General features: G+C 49.4%; 1 protein-coding gene across 5 annotated transcripts in view; it reads left to right on the top strand.

Annotated features, from left to right (window-relative positions):
* Positions 1 to 19093, top strand: part of BCR (BCR activator of RhoGEF and GTPase) — a 120949-nt gene that overhangs the window by 23117 nt on the left and 78739 nt on the right. The window contains exon 1 of one of the 5 annotated variants that reach the window (XM_066260043.1): positions 10809 to 10959. The exons of the other annotated variants lie outside the window; for them this stretch is intronic. The gene's annotated coding sequence lies outside the window, so the exon portion shown is untranslated. Of the gene's footprint in view, positions 1 to 10808; positions 10960 to 19093 lie in introns of those variants that run through there. 5 annotated transcript variants of the gene reach the window in all.

Here is a 19093-nt window from a genome sequence, read left to right as displayed (position 1 = left end):
GTGGGGTAGCTGTCCAGAAACCTCTGTCAGGCCCTCTCGGTGCTTGTAAGAACCTTTAGTCTGGAATCCATTGGCTCGGAAAGCAGAGAGAAGCAGCTGGTGCTTCTCCAGCGCCCATCCTCCCATGCCTGCGCATGTGTCTGTCTGCATGACGTGGAGGGTCTGTGGTTGCTTGAAGGCTGTAGCCAAGGCTGCGATGTCAGGGCTTCTTTGTCAGGCAAGAGCACGCGTGGTCAGTTACCACTGTGGGAAGAGTTATTGGGGTTTTAGGGTTTGTTGTTGTTTTTAATTGTGGTAAAATACAGATGACATAAAAATACCATCTTAACCATTTTTAAGCACACAGTTCAGTAGTGTTAAGTACACTCACACTGTTGTGCAACCATCATCACCATCCACCCTCAGAACTTTTTCATCTTCCCAAACAGATACTCTGTCCGCATTAAATAGCTCTCCACCCCACTCCCCAGCCCCTGACAACCGTTCCACTTTCTCTGTGAATTTGATGGCTCTGGGTACCTTATGTATGTGGAATGATACAGTATTTCTTCTTTGTAACTGGCTATTTCACTCAGCTTATCTTCACAGTTCATCCATATTGTTGCATTGATCAGACTGTCCTGAGTAATACTCCCCCGTGTGGGTACACTGCATTTGCTTATCCATTCTTCTGTTGATGGACATTGGGATGGCCTCCACCTCTGGCTATTGTGAATAATGCTGCTGAGCATATGAGTCCACAAATTCATTGGTCCGTTCTTTTAACATCAGATTTTTATGTTCCTCTCCTTCAGCTTTGGTTTTTTACTTGTTTATTTTTAATTGAGATATAACTGACATGTAACATTGTTAGTTTTAGATATATAACTAATTTGATATATGTATATGTTGCAAAATGATGACCACAGTAAGTTCAGTTAAAGTGTCTCCCCACCCATAGTTATAGGTTTTTCTTTTCAGCTATTTGTTTTTCAATCAATTTCTTTTACTCTTTTAACAAATTTCCAATCACAGGAATTTTTATCCATTAAGAAATGAAATCCTAGCCTGACCAGGCAGTGGTACAGTGGATAGAGCGTCGGAACAGGATGCGGAGGACCCAGGTTCGAGACCCCAAGGTCGTCAGCTTGAGCGTGGGCTCATCTGGTTTGAGCAAAGCTCACCAGCTTGGACCCAAGGTTGCTGGCTTGAGCAAGGGGTTACTCGGTCTGCTGTAGCCCCACGGTCAGGGCACATATGAGAAGACAGTCGATGAACAACTAAGGTGTCAAACGAGAAACTGATAATTAATGCTTCTCATCTCTCTCCATTCCTGTCTGTCTGTCTCTGTATAAAAAAAAAAGAAAAAAGAAATGAAGTCCTAGATTGAGGGTAAAAAAATACATATCTTGTCAATTAATCTGTTCTTTTTTTAAAATATACCAAAGGTCCAAAGGATGCTATGATGACATTGAGGTGTGTGTGCATTGACATGTAATTTACAGACTGTAGAAGTCACTCTTTCTGGTGTTCTGCTCTGTGCGTTATGACAAAATTGTGAAACCACCACTACAATTAAGATACACAGCAGGTGCATCACCCTAAAAGCTTCACCACCCCAGAGAGTTCATCGGCTCCAGAAAGTTCTGTCACCTGTGTCCCTTGTAGACATCTCTCCCACCTGCAGCCCCTGGCAGCCACTGAGTACTTTCTGTCCCTGTGGTTTCACCTTGTGCTGAACGTTGAGTGTTGAATAAATGAAATCCCACAATGAGTAGCCTTTTCGGTCTGGCTTTCACTTAGAGAGTGCTCTTGAGATTCATCCAAGTTGTTGTATGTATTGATAGCTTGTTCCTTTTTATTCCTGAGGAGCATTTTATCACATGGATGGGTTGATAACAGCCCCTGCCCTTTCTGTTCTAACAGCTTTATTGAGATATGACTTATCCTGTAGTTCAGGGGTTGGGAACCTTTTTGGCTGAGAGAGCCATGAACACCACATATTTTAAACTGTAATTCCATGAGAGTCATACAATATGTTTAACACTAAATACAAGTAAATGTGTGCACTTTATGTAAGACCAACATTTTTTAAAGTACAATAAGTCTCTGAATTCTTTTTAATAACATTGTTATGCTGTTGCTAATCAATAATGAATAAAGTACTTCTTACCGTTAATGTGACTTCTGGTGCTGCATGGTTTTGCTGATGGCTTTGTAGTCTGGTTAATACATAGTGAGGTTAAGCTTCATGCAGGCGTTGAGGCTTCCATCCATTAAACGTGATCGTAGGTTGGTCTTGACGTTCTTTAGATGTGAGAAAGACTGCTCACATGCATATGTAGAGCCAAACATTGTCAGTACAGCAATACTCACGCTGCAGTGTGTGGTATGTGATGGGAAGTGCGTTCCAAGTTTTGATAATCCCCTGGTCCGCAGTTTGAAGTTTTTTCATTTCTCCCCACTTTTGTTTGCTCGCCAACTCTGCTTGCTGTCGTGCAAGTCTTTCCAAATCTTCAGTCAGTGACTTGAACTTATTCACCCACATGTCTGAGGCCTTCAGGTCAGCAGCATGTAGCTCAAAATCTCTGATGGGGACACCGGGGATATAACTCAGGTCAGTGCTGTCCACTGAACACTTGTATGGATGGGTGATGAACTTAAAAAGACGAGTGTACTCAAGAAATTCTCCGAAGCACACTTTGACTGCAGGAGATTAGATGTGAAGCCCGCTAGCTGCTGGAGATCAAGATGTTGAGCAGGGTCACTTGCTGTGCATGCATCTTTAAACTCTCCCAGTTTTTCAAAGTGTAGTAAACGACCTGTTTCAATGTCGGCTATGAAGAGTTCCAGCTTGTTTTCAAATGCAAACACTGCTTGTTGAAGGGATAAGACTGTATTTCCAACACTTTGCATTTTCACATTGAGCTGGTTCAGATGTTCAGTCATGTCCACGAGATAGTAGAACTTCGGGAGCCACTCAGAGTTAGCTAACTCAGGATGCTCGATGTTTTTATTTCAAGAAAAGTTCGGATTTCACTCAGACTAGCCGCAAAACGGCTGAGCGCCTTCTCTCTTGACAACCAACGCACATTGCTGTGCAGAAGCAGACCAGGATAATTATTCCCAACTTCATCCAGCAGTGTTTTAAACTGGCGGTCATTTAAAGCTCGGGCAACAATAAAGTTGACCACCCGAATGACCAGCGACATCACCTCACCAAGCTGCTCGCCACACATCTGAGCACAAAGCGCCTCCTGATGTAGGATGCAATGAAAACATAGGATGGGTCTCTTTTCATGTTCACGAAGAAGCGCTACGAATCCTGTTTTTCCCCACCATGCACAGAGCACCATCAGTACACACCGAAATAAGTTTATTCATTGGTAGATTTTTTTCTTTAGTGAACTCAGTGAAAGACTTGAATAAATTCTCCCCTCTTGTTGTCTCTTTCATAGGCAAAAAAACAAGACTTTCTTCACTTAGTGTGTCACCGACAGCATACTTTGCAATCACGCTGAACTGGGATAAATGGCTTACGTCTATTGACTCATCCAAAGCGAGAGAAAAGAATGGTGCTGCATTTATGTCTTTCTCTTGTGTTGCCTCAATTTGATTTGCCATTATGATGGTACAGTCGTGAACAGTTCTTGTCGACAGAGGCATGTCTTTTATTCGTTTGATTATCTTATCTTTATCCGAAAAGTCATCAAAAAGTTCATTGGCAACATCAAGCATGAATGTTTTGGCATACTTCCCATCTGTGAATGGCTTTCTGTTTCTTACAGTTGTTAAAACACCAGCAAAGCTTAGCCAAATTTCAGTCACCTTGTTGGGTCTAAACACGGAGTTGCTGCTGACTAGCTTGTACTCTGCATAGTAGCTCTTGACATGCTTTCTTCCTGCTGTCCCCCGCTGGATATTTCGATGCAAATATAGTACGGCATGTGTTGAAGTGCCGCTTTATATTTGACCGTTTCATCGATGCAATTTTATCATTGCATATTAAACACACTGCAGAACCTGCTCTCTCCACAAAGGCGAATTCCTCTGTCCATTTCTGCTGAAAAGTACGATACTCCTCATCTTTTTTTCTTTTAGCCATCTTCTTCATCAAAAGGGTTTCTGCAATTAGCTAGCTGACTTCTTTATTAAAAGGAGGGAAGTTTACTTCCTGACCTCACAACGACCTGTGTACGTTAGGCATTATCCAATAAAAATTTGGTGTTGTCCCGGAGGACAGCTGTGATTGGCTCCAGCCTCCTGCAACCATGAACATGAGCCGTAAAAAGTGAGTGGATTATAATACATGAGAATGTTTTATATTTTTAACTTTATTTTTTTATTAAAGATTTGTCTGCAAGCCAGATGCAGCCATCAAAAGAGCCACATCTGGCTTGCGAGCCATAGGTTCCCGACCCCTGCTGTAGTTCATCCACCTTAGGTGTGCCATTTGGTGGTCTTCAGTAGAGTCACAGAATTGGTTGACACAAGCACCACCGCCATCTCAGCCCAGAGCGTTTTCATCACGCCCAAAGGGAAGCCTGCACGTGGTTGCAGTCTTTTCCTGTGCCTTCTCTCGGCCCTGGCCACTACTAACCTGCTTTCTCCCTCTCTGGATTCTCCTTTTCTGGATGTTTCATACAAATGAGATCATACAGTACTTGGCTTTTGGTAGACATTGTTCTTTTTTTTTTTTTAACTTTTGAAAGCTCCACACCACTCCTCTGGGGCTGGGAAGAGAGAAGCTTACTCCCTCTGTATGTCCCCAACTCCTTTCTGAGTCCAGCCTTTCTGTACAGATTTGGGACCTTTCATTTCAGGCCAACAGGAAACAAAACCCCTTTCTCTTCTGGCTTCTTTCCCATAACCAGGGTCTGCCTGTCCCACACTCAGCCTCCCACAAATATGTGGATCCCCAACGTGGCAGGTGGATGGGAGGTTGGACCCTTCAACCTCTAAGAGGGGCTTGCAGCTTTTCCATTTGCCTCTCCTCTTCCCCGTGAGCCTCCTGCTGAATACCCCTTTATTATTTTTGCTGCCTGATTGGCGAGGCCCCAGGAAGGGGACTGCAGGTTGGAAAAAGGCTGCTGTGGCATATGGCCACGCCCGCTGCCTGCAGCCTGAAATCCAAGCTGTGGATGGAAGACTGACTGCGGTTAGGATTGGCGGGTGCCCTGGCTCTGCAGGACTGAGAACCTGCAGGGTGGGCTATGATCACAGTTGGATTCCTTCACTGCCTGTGGTCCTTGGACTTGTGCCTGCTGACACATGTCCCTGGGAACCACAGAGGAATTTGGAGTTTACAGGGATACCTATTGCCCAGGACCCCGAGGCCTCAGCAGGAAGTGCAATAGGAAGCCTGTTGGAGTGGTTGCTGTGTAAGTGCTTGAGACCCACCAGGCTTTCAGGGCCTGGAATAAGCCCCCATCAGGCTCTCTGGGGCCAGGGTTCTCAGTTTCTCCAGCGGGAGAACAGTTCTTATTCTGGGACTGCAGAGGACTGCTGGAACCAGACAGCATTGCAGACTGACATCCGTGGGTGGTTCCCACCCATTAGCATTGCTGTACATCTCCTAACTCAACACATACGATTAGCCCCCTCTCTGATTCTGATGGACGATGTTTACGACTCTGTTTTGGCTTGTTTCCTCATTTTTAAAGAAAAATAGATGCACCTGCTCTCAGACCAAGAGACATGGCAGCTTCAAGCTGCATGCTTAGTTCTGAGTATAGCTCGGACCAAGGAGTGAATTAGTCATAAATCAGTGTCTCATCCGTGGAGGACTTGGAGTTGTGAAGGATGGCGGACTTTCCTCTTCACCACTGGGGGGGTGGGGCCACAAAAGGGGTGAGAACTGGCAGCGTGATGAGCCCTCACGGTTTTGGGATACTTTCAGGCTTCCCCATAGGACAGCACTCCTGGGGTGGTGCCATGAGAATCACTTTTGTCAGGTTTTGTTCTGACCTGTGGACTCATCTGCCCAGCTGTCCCCTTGCTCATCTGGGTCAGGGCTGGCCATCTCGGTCCAGCCATCCCAGAGAAGATGTGGCTGACTCCTGCAGCCAGCCCTGTGTACACCCATGAACCTGAGCCTGGTGGGAATGTCCAGGGTAGACACTGGCCAGTCAGTGGGATAACAGTGTTGTTGATTTATGTTCACAAGTTCTGGCGGTCTGGAGTGAGGCGGGGGTGGGGCTGAGAGGTGTGGTGAGCCTCCTCTTGAGAGATGGTTGGGCTCAAACTCCTGAGGGACACAAAACCCAGTCCCAGCCTGGGTCCTGCTCTGCCCAGGCAGTTCATTCCCTCTGACAGCCTCGATGGTGAGTGCACCATTTGCTCACCTGCCGCGAAGAAGAAAGGAAATGCTTCCACTTAAGATCCCACTTTCATTTCTGTTGAATGTTGTGGAAAATAGATTCCTGAGAATTGATGAAGGACAGTTATTTTTTCATCTGTAAAATAGACATCACCTATAGAAATCATCTACCGAAGGACTCACCGTAAAGGTTCAGTGAGATGATGTGTATGGAAAAAGCACTCTGCTGGCTCCTGGCACACCTCAACCACCTAATCACACTTGTTCTCCTTTTGTAGTTACAACAGATAGCAGGAGAGGCTGCTGGCCACTTCATCAGCTGTCTGAAGGTTTGGGTGGTGGTGGTGTGTTTTTTGTTGTTTTTTAAGTGGCGAAATGTAAGATGAGATGCCTTTTCCCTTAGAGTTGGAAAAGCCCAGAGCATCCATTTCCAAGCAGTGATTTTTCAAATGGTTTTGTTTTATTTTAGGAACAGAGCCCTTCTCTCTCTCTCTCTCTCTCTTTTGTGACAGAGTCAGAGAGAGGGACAGGTAAGAACAGACTGGAAGGGAAAGAGAGATGAGAATCCTCAACTCTTTGCTGCAGATACCTTAATTGTTCGTTGATTGCTTTCAGAGCCCTTCTCTTTAAATAACATTTTGGACAACACCTTAGTACAGGGGTCCCCAAACTACGGCCCGCGGGCCACATGCGGCCCCCTGAGTCCATTTATCCGGCCCCCGCCGCACTTCTGGAAGGGGCACCTCTTTCATTGGTGGTCAGTGAGAGGAGCATAGTTCCCATTGAAATACTGGTCAGTTTGTTGATTTAAATTTACTTGTTCTTTATTTTAAATATTGTATTTGCTCCCATTTTGTTTTTTTACTTTAAAATAAGATTTGTGCAGTCCTGACCTGTGGTGGCACAGTGGATAAAGCGTCGACCTGGAAATGCTGAGGTTGCCGGTTCGAAACCCTGGGCTTTCCTGGTCAAGGCACATATGGGAGTTGATGCTTCCGGCTCCTCCCCCCTTCTCTCTCTCTGTCTCTCTCTCCTCTCTCTCTCCTCTCTAGAAATGAATAAATAAAATAAAATAAAATTAAAATAAGATTTGTGCAGTGTGCATAGGGATTTGTTCATAGTTTTTTTTATAGTCCGGCCCTCCAACGGTCTGAGGGACAGTGAACTGGCCCCCTGTGTAAAAAGTTTGGGGACCCATGCCTTAGTACCTAAAACAGATCTGAAAGGAACCCCAGTAGCTGAGCCTGGTCCGGCTCAGCCTCCCCACCCCTGGCTGCTACAGTCCCCGCATGGCTCTGAGAGCCTGCATTTATTTTCTCCTGGCTGATTTGCATTCTGTGTGTGCTGTCTTGGGGGTAGCAGTGGGAGTCCGTAGGAAGACCCTGCCTGGGGATGGGTGCTCCGTGTCTTATCTAAGGTGGAGTCGGCCAGGCAGGGAGCAGGCCACAGTCAGTCCCAGGCGTGACCAGCTCTTTGTTGCGGTAGGTGTGGGCTGGAGCAAAGGGACTCTAGCTCCCTGCCTGTGTCTGTGAGTGTGCTGTCCAAACCTGCCCCTGGCCTGGCACAGCACTTTGCTTTTGCTCTTTTTCTGTTTAAATTGTGATAAAATTTGTAAGTGTATTAAGTATGTTCACATTGTTGTGCAACCCTTACCACCATCCGTTGCCAGAACTTTTACATCTTCCCTAAATGAAACTCTGCCCCTTTAAATAATAACTCCCACTCTCCCCTCCACCCAGTTCCTGGCAACCACCATTCTCCTGTCTGTCTCTATGAATTCGGCTGCTTTAGGTACCTCATTTGAGTAAAATCCTACAGTATTTATCCCTTTATGTCTGGCTTCTTTCCTTTAGTATAATATGTCTTTCCTTTAGTATATCATCCATGTTATGACATGTCAGAATTTTCTTCCTTTTTAAAAATGAGTAATATTTCAATGTATGAATATACCATCTTATTTTATTTATTTTTACCCATTCATCTGTCCATGGACAGTTGGGCTGTTTCCACCTTTTGGCTCCTGAATGATGCTGCCGTGAGCGGGGGTGTCATGCTTTTCCTCTTGACCTCTTGCAAGTAGGTCCCTCCTACGTGAGCAACCAGGGCACCACTCAGCCCCGTTGACTGGAGACGGGAGAGGGCAGCCCTTCTCTTGCAATAACTACCGTGAGTGCAGCCCTCTGGACTGTAGCAGGTTACTGATACCAGAGGGCTGGAATTCTGGCTGTGAGTCCCACTTCCATTTCCAGCCACCTTCTTTGCCGGGGGAACTTGAGTCAGCTGCTCTTGGGACTTGGTGAGCCTCCAGTGAGGTTCCTGGGAGAAGGGAGTGTCTCTGTGTGATTCCAGCTGCCTCTGAGCAAGTCAGAGACAAAACCAGAGTTGAGGTAGGACAAGTACAAGCTTGGTTTTGACACTCTGCTTCCCAAGTGGAATAGGATGGTTGGGTTGGGCCCTCCTCCAGACTACACCGCAAAGTGTGGGCCTGGCCTTGGGATGGGACTGCGATTCTGCACCCCATTCAACAGTTCAGGAACCAAGTTAGGGCCTGCCTTCAGGGGCCGGGGCCATGAAAGAGGGATATGGGATCAGTGAGTCAGGAGTCAGAGAGTGACAGAGACTAGGCACTGCACCTTTCCTGGAAACCTGGATCATTTTTCTAGAATAACCAGGTTCCCTTTCGTTTTGCCACATTCAGGAAATCTGGCTGAGCTGGTAATTATGAAATCTAACTGCAAAACGTCTCATGTGCAACCTTCTGTTTCCCTTGAGTGTTGAGGAGGAAGCTGTGGGTGCATTTTATGGACAGGTGCTTACAGAATTTTCCTCTTTGGATGGCACTAGGGCCTTGGTAAGTGTTGGCAGCACCAGCATTGATGTATGTGGGGCTTGGCTTCAGAACACAAATGCCTGTGTTTCTGCAAAGCTAAGTCTATTCCTGACCCCTTTTTCATCATGGTTCAAGGGTGACTTTCTCTTTGAATTCTCAGTGTCTACATTGTTTAAGAGTCATTAGTGTGTTTATAAGCTCTGACCCAGTAATCCCACCCTCGGATATTTTCCTAAGGAAATGGGACTTTTTTTTTTCCTTTTTCCTTTTTCGGTATTATTATGTGAAACTAGTCATTGTATTCATAACAGTGGAAAGCTGGAAACAAACGAAACATCCAGCAGGAGAAAAAGGGGTTACATTAGTGGTGTGGACTAGTATGTAATTATCACATGGTAACAGTGAAAATTATGTAGCAAAGTAGAATTCGTTCTTGGGTGGAAAAAGTGACATACAGAAGTTGTATGTGTTAGGATTTATATGTCATCTCACTGTGTAACAAACCTTCCCCAAAGTTAGTGACTTAAAACAATATGATCTGATCTTTTGTGACTCTGTGGATTGGTTGCTATCACCTGTTGGGGACACTGAAAGGCTGGGACCTATCTCCCTGTGATCTCTTACCTACCGTTCTACCATTAAGTGTGAATTGTCTTCACACAGAGGCTGGTTCCAAGTGCAAAGGCAGATTTGAGGCCTGGGCTTTGAATTTGTACCCTGGCACCTCCGCTATGTTGGTCAAAGTGGATCCTAGGGCTGGTCCAGGGCCAGGGGGCTGCTGAGCCAAAACTAGACTTTGCCTCCCGATGGAAGGGGCAGCAGCATCTCGTTGCCACGGGGCATGGACACAGACAGGTATGATGTGGTCCCTGGGGTCTGGTCTATGTCACCCACTTGGGGTTTCAGTTACGTAGTCACAGGACAGGGACTGCAGGAATCGTAGGAAAATGAACCTAAAGGATTGGTCAAGGAGGTGAGGTTATGGGTGATATTTTTTCCTTTAGATTTTGGCTATGGCCATGTTTATATAATAGGTTTAAAACAATTCTCTACGCACTGCCCATGGGGTGCCAAGCTTGAGAAGGATGGGGTGAGAGGCCCGACTTGGAGGTGCTGTAAACTGGCAGGCTTGGCCAGTGTAGGACTTCAGCAGCCTGGGCTTTAGAAGAAGGCATTCAGAGATAGTGACCAGCCCTGTAGGGCATCCTTGAGCTCCTCAGCGCTCTCTCTACGCTGCCACCTCTACGGAGGGTGTACGGGCCCTGGCTGCATCATGGATGGACTCAGGCCATTGCAGGTGTTGGTAAGCCACCTCCATGAGGCAGGCATGTGCCCAACCAGCAAGGCTGACCATACATAGGCTGAGGGGGGTTCACGGGGACCCTTGTGTCCAAGGACAGTGCTGTCCTGTCCAGTTGATTTAATCAGGGCACAAGGTCTATTTGTGTATCCCCCTAGGTTCCTTTTTTAGGTCACTGCTGATCTAAACAAATAGATCTTTGTACTCTTTTCTTCCAAGTTTTCTGTGAGTTTGAAAGTGTTTCGAAATAAAAAGTTAAATAAATAAATACACTGAAACTGTGCTCTGTCTACGCATAGGACAGTTGTGAAGACTGGAGGAAGGGTGTTCCCACGCAGGCCGGGGCTCTGGGCAGGGTGGGCTTGAGCTGTGGCCACATACCGCCCACCCCCCAGCCATGAGCAGGGCCCATTGGCTGGAACAGGACAGACCTCAATGCCTAGATCCTGCTGAAGGAAGAACTTAGGCCTGGGTTCCTGAGTTGCCTTGTGGAGAAACGTTAGGTCTTGCACAGCTGTGGCCAGGAGAATGGTAAGGGTATCGAACCTGCCCCAGGCAAATGGGCCTTGCTCCAGGGGAAACCGAGGGCCGCAGGATAACCTTCCTCTGATCAGAGAACTTCCTCCTCTGTTACATGGGGACCTGCCCCCTCTCAGCCTCCCTGACCTCTCCCTCTTTCTCTTGGACTCCCAAATCTTTAGAGCCCTGTTAGCCAGCCCCTCTGGCCCCCTTAGCATGGGGTTTGTGCTCTGACCTGGCCTTCAGGCCCTGCTTTTGCCCAGGATTGCCAGGCTGTTTGGGGGCGGCGGGGAGCACTCGGAGCTGGGTGAGTGTCTAGGTCTTATCTTGCTGCTTGTCACCTCAGAGCTTCTGTCTCCTCACCCAGCTCTTGCCATCCCGAGGCTGTGTAAGGATCTGAGAGGTGACCTGGGGCAGTGTCTGGTGCACAGGGTCCCCAGAAACTGAGTTCCCTCCCCTGACTCACTTGGATTTCGCTTTTTCCTTAACAACTACAAAACATAATTAGGCAGAATTTATGGGAAGCCCCCTCCAGTATATAAGGCAGGTGAAGCTGGTGGACACTCCTCCCTTCCCTACATGACCCCACCTTGGGGGCACTGTGGTCTGAGAGCTGGGGAAGGGCAGCTGCAGACCCTTCAGTTCTTGGGGATGACAGCAGGGAAGGAGGGGTCTGGTGTGTGTCTTGGCAGCATGGTGTATCTGCCGGGCCTGGTGACAGGTCGTCAACTCTCCTGCTTGTCGGCCTGGGCAGTGCTGGCTGGGAACCAACCTGATAGCATGCTGACCACTTAAGCCACAAGTAACTGGACAGGCATAGTGGATCTTATCCTCACAGCCCAGGGCTCCCAGCCTAGGGCAGCTGGTGTTGTCCCGGCCCTGCTGCTGGGGCAGAGCAGGGGAGGACAGGGGAGGCCAGGCTAGGCACCTGCTGTAACAGGTTGTTTTTCTGTCCTGGAATGAGCCAGCTCCGAGGGTAGGTGACTGTCAGCAGCTGGGACAAGTTGCCTATTTACTTGCTTCATTAAGAGGCCCCTCACCCGTGGGAGAGGTCACGGCCCGGCCCTGCATGGGAGGAAGTGGTGTTTACTGAGCAGCCAGCTGGTGCGGGGTGCAGAGGTGGTTAATTCCTCGTTACAGAGCCCAGGGGGCCTCAGCGTGCCTGCCCATGCCTGCCCTGCCACTGCCCTAATGGCCGTGATGATGGACAGATGGACAGAGGGCTGGCCAGCCAGACAGTGAAAACAGGAAACCTAATCTTTTAAAAAAAATCCAGGGGAGGAGAGAAAGTGAAGAAGCAACGAGTATAAACCAACAGATGGCCGTTGTGGGGAAGTGGCTTCCAGCATGGCTGTGCTTCTGAGCTGGAAATTCCAGTGAGTCAGCAAAAAGTTGGGGGTGCTCGCTGAGGACCCTTGAGTGGGTATCTTCCAGGTTTCTCTGACAGATGATACTTTAGCAGGAAGCCTCTTGCTCCCAGCCTTTCCACACTGTGCTTCCAAAACCATCCCCTTGTGGAGCCCAGAGCCCAGTGGGCTGGGCTTGGTTTAGGTCCTCTCCAGGGCCACCAGTGTTTGTGCCAGATTCATCTCAAGGGCTGCAATTGTCACTCCCTTCTCAGAATCCCCTTGGCCTGGAGCTTGAGGCTTCGTTCCCAGGCAGGCTGGCAGGCAGGCCTGCAAGACCATCCACATTTCGCTGTCCCACCTTCTCAGGCTCTGCCCTGGCAGCGGAATTCCCTTCTCCCCACTTGTGCTTCCTGCACCCCGTCTCTTCACCTGGAATGCCCCTCCATGTGTCCCACCTGTCAAGACCCACATGTCCTCCAGGGTCCAGCTCCAGTACTACTTTCTTCAGGAGCCTCCTTCGTGCCTCCCCCCCCAACCTAACCTCCCTCCCTCCCTTCCTCTCCCTTCACTTGTCTCCCTCCTCTGACCTCTCCCAGCCCTTCATTTGTACCTCCTTTGTGCATAGTCCAAGCTCCCTTTGGCACTATGATCACCACTTCTCCTGGGACATGGCCCTGGGGTTGGGGGTCGGGCGGCTGGCCACTGCTCGAGTGACTACAACGTGGGCGGGGGTGGCAGGGACGCCACCTTTCTTTGAGGCTGTCTGGCACGGACTCCTTATTGCACTCCAGGACCAACAGATCATGCAGGGGTCCTGCTCTGCCCCCACCCTTGTAGGTCCATGAAGCATTTCCATTCCTCAAGTGGAGACCAAGGGAACCTACTTCCTTCTGTTGAATATGCTTCTGAAAGGAGGAGGGAAGTATTTGAGGATTCCCCTACAGCGTAGTGACAGCCACATGTCAGGTTCCAGAGGAGCTTTGAGGGGCAAAGGGTGGGGGGCACGACCTCCTTGGAGAAGTGAGGTGCAGGTAATACCAGGTGGTTGAGGATGGCCAGCCCAGGTTGCTGCTCTGCCCAGGTCATTTTGGCTCAGTGGCCCTGATTGTCTTCAGAGCAAGCAGCGTTTGCTTTCAGGCCAAGTTCAGATGTGAAGTGCTGAAAAGGCAGGGATCTCCTGGAGCCCTAGGCTGCCTGTGGGGCCTGAGACTGCTGGGGAGTGATTTTTCGTCCCTGCTCATTAGAGCGCTCAGCTCACTTGCTGTCACTCTCTGCTTGGTGCTTTTACTCAGTCCTTTACAGTTAGTTTCTGAGATGACATGAAAATCAGAAGAGAGGAGCCAGCATGCACTGTGTGCTGCTAACAAGGTGTATTTCATTTTCTGGCTCTGCATTTCTGAATTAGGGGTTGGACCTGCTCTCTCTATTAGACTGTCCCTGGGGATGCTCAGGGAGTCTTCCTCACTTGGCAGCCTCTTGGCATCTTTGAAGCCTGTCTGCAAGACATCTGTTGATGGCAGCGCAAGATCTGCACAGATGATGACTTCCTTGGGTTCAGGTCCTCACCCTAGTAAGTTCACAGCACCATATAATTATCTCCTGGTTCCAGCCTCCTTGACACTGAACTAGAATTGCTTCAAGTGCCATACTTCACTTTTCCCAGTGCACAAGGAATTTGTATCCATAATTTGTTCCCTTTCTTACAAATCAGAGATTCAAAATGCAGATGAAAATTGACCTGCTCAAGCTCCTGACGGAGCCATCTGACCTCTGATGCTCACACCCAGAATGGCCCTTCCCAGGGACAGCAGAGGCACCTTTGCTCCACAGGGGAGCTGTGGGGGACCGATTCCCAGCCCTGCCCCACTGCCTCTGTGCCCTCTCCCCTTCACCCCCATTTCCCTCTGGCCCCATCGTACGTGGTGGTTCTCCTGTTACCACACCGCCTCTCCTGGGACCAGGACAGATGGGAGATGTCTTCACAGGAGGGGTTCAGATGATGGGTTTGGAGTAAGAGACTGAGAGATCCTGTAGGACCTTGAAGGGGGGAGCAGGGAACCCCTTTTACCCACCTGTGTGCTGAATGCAGAGGCCAGATAAGGGCACCTGTGTTGCTCAGTGCTTCTCAACAGAAAGTTCCCAGCTCCAGTTGGGTCTTTAAGGGCTCTCACTTCCAGGATGGAGGAAGCTATTTCTTGGGACTCAGGTCATATCCCCAGTTGGTGGTGAATGTAAGTTTTGTTTTCCTGGTTGGGTTTATTGGATTTTCTGCCTCCCCCCCCCCCAGTTCTTCAAATAGCTTTGAGGGAGGGGTAGGGAGTCATCTTTGTTATGAAAGTGACACTCATCAACTGTTCCTATACCTGTCCCTAACCTGTTGGTCTCCCTCCTGCCCAAGCTCCCTGAGGCCTGTGGTCACTGTCTGTCATGTTTAACTCCTGCATCCCCATCACCTAGAGCAGTGCTGGCACGTAGCCCAAGCTTAGTTATTTGCAGGGGGACAGGATGACAAACCTGCCTGTCTCAAGCCCCCTCCCAGGCACAGTAAGGTCTGGATACTGGCAGTTTTTAGCCTAAGTGGGAATGTGGAACAAATATATGTGAGAATTAAAATAAGTAGAGTGATCGTTTCTACTACACTGGTGAGAACAGTGGCTGTGATTGGCAAATACATTGTGCAGATGTGAAATGCTGTGGAAATTCAGAGCAAGGGAGATGTTTCAGGGTGTGGGTGTGGGTGGAGATTTTGTGGAGAAGGCCAAGGAGGGTGGGATATGGCTAAGGGCAAAGGGTGCAGAAAGACGTGGTTCAGAGGTGCAGTGGGTTCGGGGGCCCTAACCAGCGGTGTACCTCAAACAGATCAGAAAGGCCAAAGCCAGATCATTGGTGTCTGGAGCACTGGGTTCAAGAGCCTGATTCTTCCCCTCCGGCAGTTGGGACCTCAAGACAGGTTCCTGGGCAGAATTCCTGTCCCCACTTTGGTCCATCTGGGTCTCTGGGCAGCATTTCTCTGTGGACAAGGGCTCAAGCAAGGGTGTTAGAGTGAGTGCACAGGGGTGTGGTTATGAGCATGTGTGAGCCTGTGTGTATGTGTGCATGTGTACGTGAATGTCTGAATTCATGTGTGTGTGCAAGCATGCCTATGTCGCATCCCACTCAGAGAGGAACAGTGGCTCCAGGGCTGGGCCTTGCACTCTGCTCATTTCTTAGCGTCTTGTGGCCTTGTCTCTCAGATGAGGATGCTGTCTTTGTCCTCATGTGCCTTGAGATGAAATGAGTGCACATGCAGAGTCCTGCCCATGAGAGTGTGTGGGCAGCAGGTCCTGGATGAGTGTGCACGCTCATGCAGCAACTCCTGCTCTTCAGAGCATTAGCCCTCCTGATTTACTGGGCTCACAAATGGGGCTGGGAGGAAGATTCAAAGAGAGGCCAGGTGGGTGGGGTCTGAGAACCCCCAGATTCCAGCGGTTGAGGAGCCAGCCAATGTCGACCCTCCCAGTGCACAGTGAGGTTGTGGCACCGGCCTTGAGATTTCGGGTTTGGGGGCTGGGCCCCAACTGCACGTGGTTTTCACCCAGCCTCCCACACAGAGCTGACCAGGGGCTCTGATCCTCCGTGCAGTGCAAGCACTTCCCTGACCTGTTCTTTCCTTCTCCACCAGCAAACCCTGACTCAGGCCCTGCCTACCGAGGAGACACCTCTTCCTGCTTTTCCCAAGAGCAGAGGCCCTGGTGCCTGGGATGCCACTCAAGAGGAGTGACAGGAGGTCTCTTATCTTGGCCACCGGCCTAGAGGACCAGTTTATCTCTCCCTTCCACATGGTGTAAAGGAAGCTGGTGCTGAAATGGCAGATGCAGGGACTGACTTCACAACAGGAAGATGGGTGTGGGTGCTGGTCCCTGGGCATCTACTGCGGCTGCCACACAGTAGTCACTCTTGATGTCCTGGGGCCACTTCTCTGGTCCTTAGGGCTCTCCTCAGAGGTGGTTTTTCGGACTGGCATTTATATTTTTGGCTTTGTTTGTAGACCATGCAGGGGATATTGGGACCGGCCTGTGTCACTCTGGTCAAGGTGGACGTGACTGCTGCCCTCTCCCTGGCAGCCTGGGTAGTACACAAGCTGGACACCATTTCTTCTAAAGCTCATCTTCTGCCTGTGTCTCTGGATGGGCCCGAAGTCCCCTCACTCGGAGTGACCTTGTGAGTGAATGAGCCTCATTCTCCCAGGGGAGGGCAGAGGCTGGAAGGAGAGCTCATCCCTCACTCAGCTTCCCACTGTGATGCCTCAATCTGCCTGGAGACTTTCCTCTCATCAGAGGAGGGGGAGTTCCCAAACTTGACAGAGCAGCCCTTGGTGAGCTGGAGCAGGTGGGGGCTGCAGTCAGGTGTTTCATTGGTGTCTCTGGTCCTCTCAGCCACAAGGCCATGGGGACGGCCTCAGAGACCTCACAGGCAGCTGGGCATCAGGGGCAGTTGACCAGACTGCTGCAGGGAGGGTGTGCCCAAGTGGGAGGTGGCTGAGCCTGCCCTAAATGGTTCTGAGATTGCCTTCCACTCTGACTAATGAAACTGTTTGGTGTGGTGTGGTGCTTTTCCTGTGCTTAGTTACCCTCTTGCATTTAAATAGAACACCAGACCCTGAGGAGCTTGGACCAAAGACGTCACCCAAGCCCAGAGTAGCGCACATTGTGATTATTTCGGGACTTCCCTTCTGTATATCTCTGGACCCACTCACTCGGTGGAGCCCACCCTGCTTCTCAGATCCCTCCGGCAGTGGGTTGGCTGGGCCAGGTGGAGGGTGTGGGCTCCACCAAAGCCAAGACTGGCAGCCAGAGGCCAGACACCAGAGACTGGACTGCAGGGCCATGCCCCAGGCTCTCCTGCCAGGGACTCTGAGGACAAGACTGAGCTCCCTCCTGCTGTCTGGTGGCAGCAGTCTAGGACTTTGATTTTGGGGAAATCCCCGTGGGTCTAGAGGAGGCTGGCTGAGATGACCCAGGCTGTTTCTCACTGTTGGCCTCTCGTTGGTATCCATTTTCGCTGTCCTGTATTTGCAGCCTGCTCCAGCAGGTTGGGAGATGAGTTGAATCACAACCCTAAGGAGTCCATGTGAGGAACTCCAGACCCTTCTGTTCTGCCTCCCAGCTCTCCCATTCCACAGCAGCGCTTATCCAAGACTCATCCCCTTTTCTGGCCTTTGCCATCGGAAGTGTGGGGGCCATATTCACTATTCAGTTGGCATGGTTAATGCATCCCATAGACGTAAAACATTCTTTGGACCTTCATTTTTGTTTTTTTTCTTCCCAGTGGTCTTATTTTTACACTGTTCAGTTTCTTCAGGCTGCCTCAGATCCTTCTGGAAATAGGCGGGTAAAAACCTACACAAACAAACTCCCCACCCAGCCTGGCACGCTCCCTTGCCCACATCCTGCTTTCCTCCTCAGGACCTGGAAGCCCTGCTGAAGTGGGGGAAGGACCCTCCTTGGGGCGGGGCAGGGTGAGGCAGGCATTGCCTTAGAGTCTGTGCAAACCTCCTCCTTGGACTCCATAAATGATTCATTTCCTCCTAGAGTCCTGTGCTTTTTTCCACCAGAACTCCTGTTAAGTATGAATCAGGATCCTGGTTCAAACTTTCTGCCATGGCTGATGTGCACTTTCTCTTTAGAAATATTCTTCCCACATGGTCCCAAGTCATTCTTACATACTTGTTAGTACTAAGAGCATATGTGTGTATGTGTGTGTTGTTATTGAGTGCCACACAAGAAGGGAGCTAGGGAAGACATTCTTTCCTCTCATGGCTTGGTGCCTGATAGGTTCTTGGCAGCATTTAAATGTCTGGGCAGAGATGAAGAGGAAGGTTCGTAAGCTGCATAACAAATTTCTAGGTTTGAAATGACAGCAAGAAATAGCCAACTTCTGAAACTTAGGAGAGCATTGTGGCTGGATCTCTCCCTGCCATTTAAGCCAGAGGTCGGCAAACTATGGCTCAATCTGACCCACCACTTGCTTTGATAAATAGTTTTATTGCAGGGAACACAGCACAGGCACTGCTCAGTGGCCTATGCATGGTGTACAGCTGCTTTCACACTGTAATGGCAAGGTTGAGTAGTTGCGACAGATAACACATGGCTTGCAAAGCTGAAAATACTTACTAGCTAGCTCTGCAGAGAAAGCTTGGGGACCCCAGTTTAGGATAAAACACAGAGGAGGAGAGGCCCCAGAATAGCGGTCCTATGTAGACAGAGTCTCATCCTCTCCAACAGTTCTGTCTTTTTTAAAGTGGTTTTTTTGTTGTTGTTGTTGTTTTTTAATTTTTCTTATGTGAGAAGCAGGGAGGCAGAGAGACAGACTCCCACATATACCCTGACAGACCAGTATCCACCTGGTAAGCCCCCTGTGGGGTGATGCTCTTCCCATCTGGGGCTGTTGCTCCCTTGCTTGGCTGCTTGGCAAATGAGCTATTTTAGTGCCTGCAGCAAGGCCATGGAGCCATCCTCGGTGCCTGGGTCCAACTTGCTCCAACTGAGCCATGGCTGTGGAAGGGGAAGAGAGAGATAGAGAGAGAGAGGAGGGGGAGGGGTGGAGAAGCAGATGAGTGCTTCTCCTGTGTGCCCTGACTGGGAATCTAACCCAGGACATCCACATGATGGGCCAACACTCTACCAGTGAGTGAACCGGTCAGGGCCTAAAGTAGGTTTAATATGTAACCCAAGCCCTCTCAGCTCCACCTGAAGGGGGCCAGAAGGACTTGGGTTTGCGGGGAGACTGAAGTTAGACTGGGCTTGGAGAGCAGGCCC

The sequence above is a fragment of the Saccopteryx bilineata genome, chromosome 2, assembly GCF_036850765.1.
Source record: "Saccopteryx bilineata isolate mSacBil1 chromosome 2, mSacBil1_pri_phased_curated, whole genome shotgun sequence".
In the NCBI taxonomy this organism is placed as follows: domain Eukaryota; kingdom Metazoa; phylum Chordata; class Mammalia; order Chiroptera; family Emballonuridae; genus Saccopteryx; species Saccopteryx bilineata.
The sequence above is the reverse complement of the archived record's forward strand: the minus strand, read 5'-3'. Positions and strand labels throughout refer to the sequence as shown.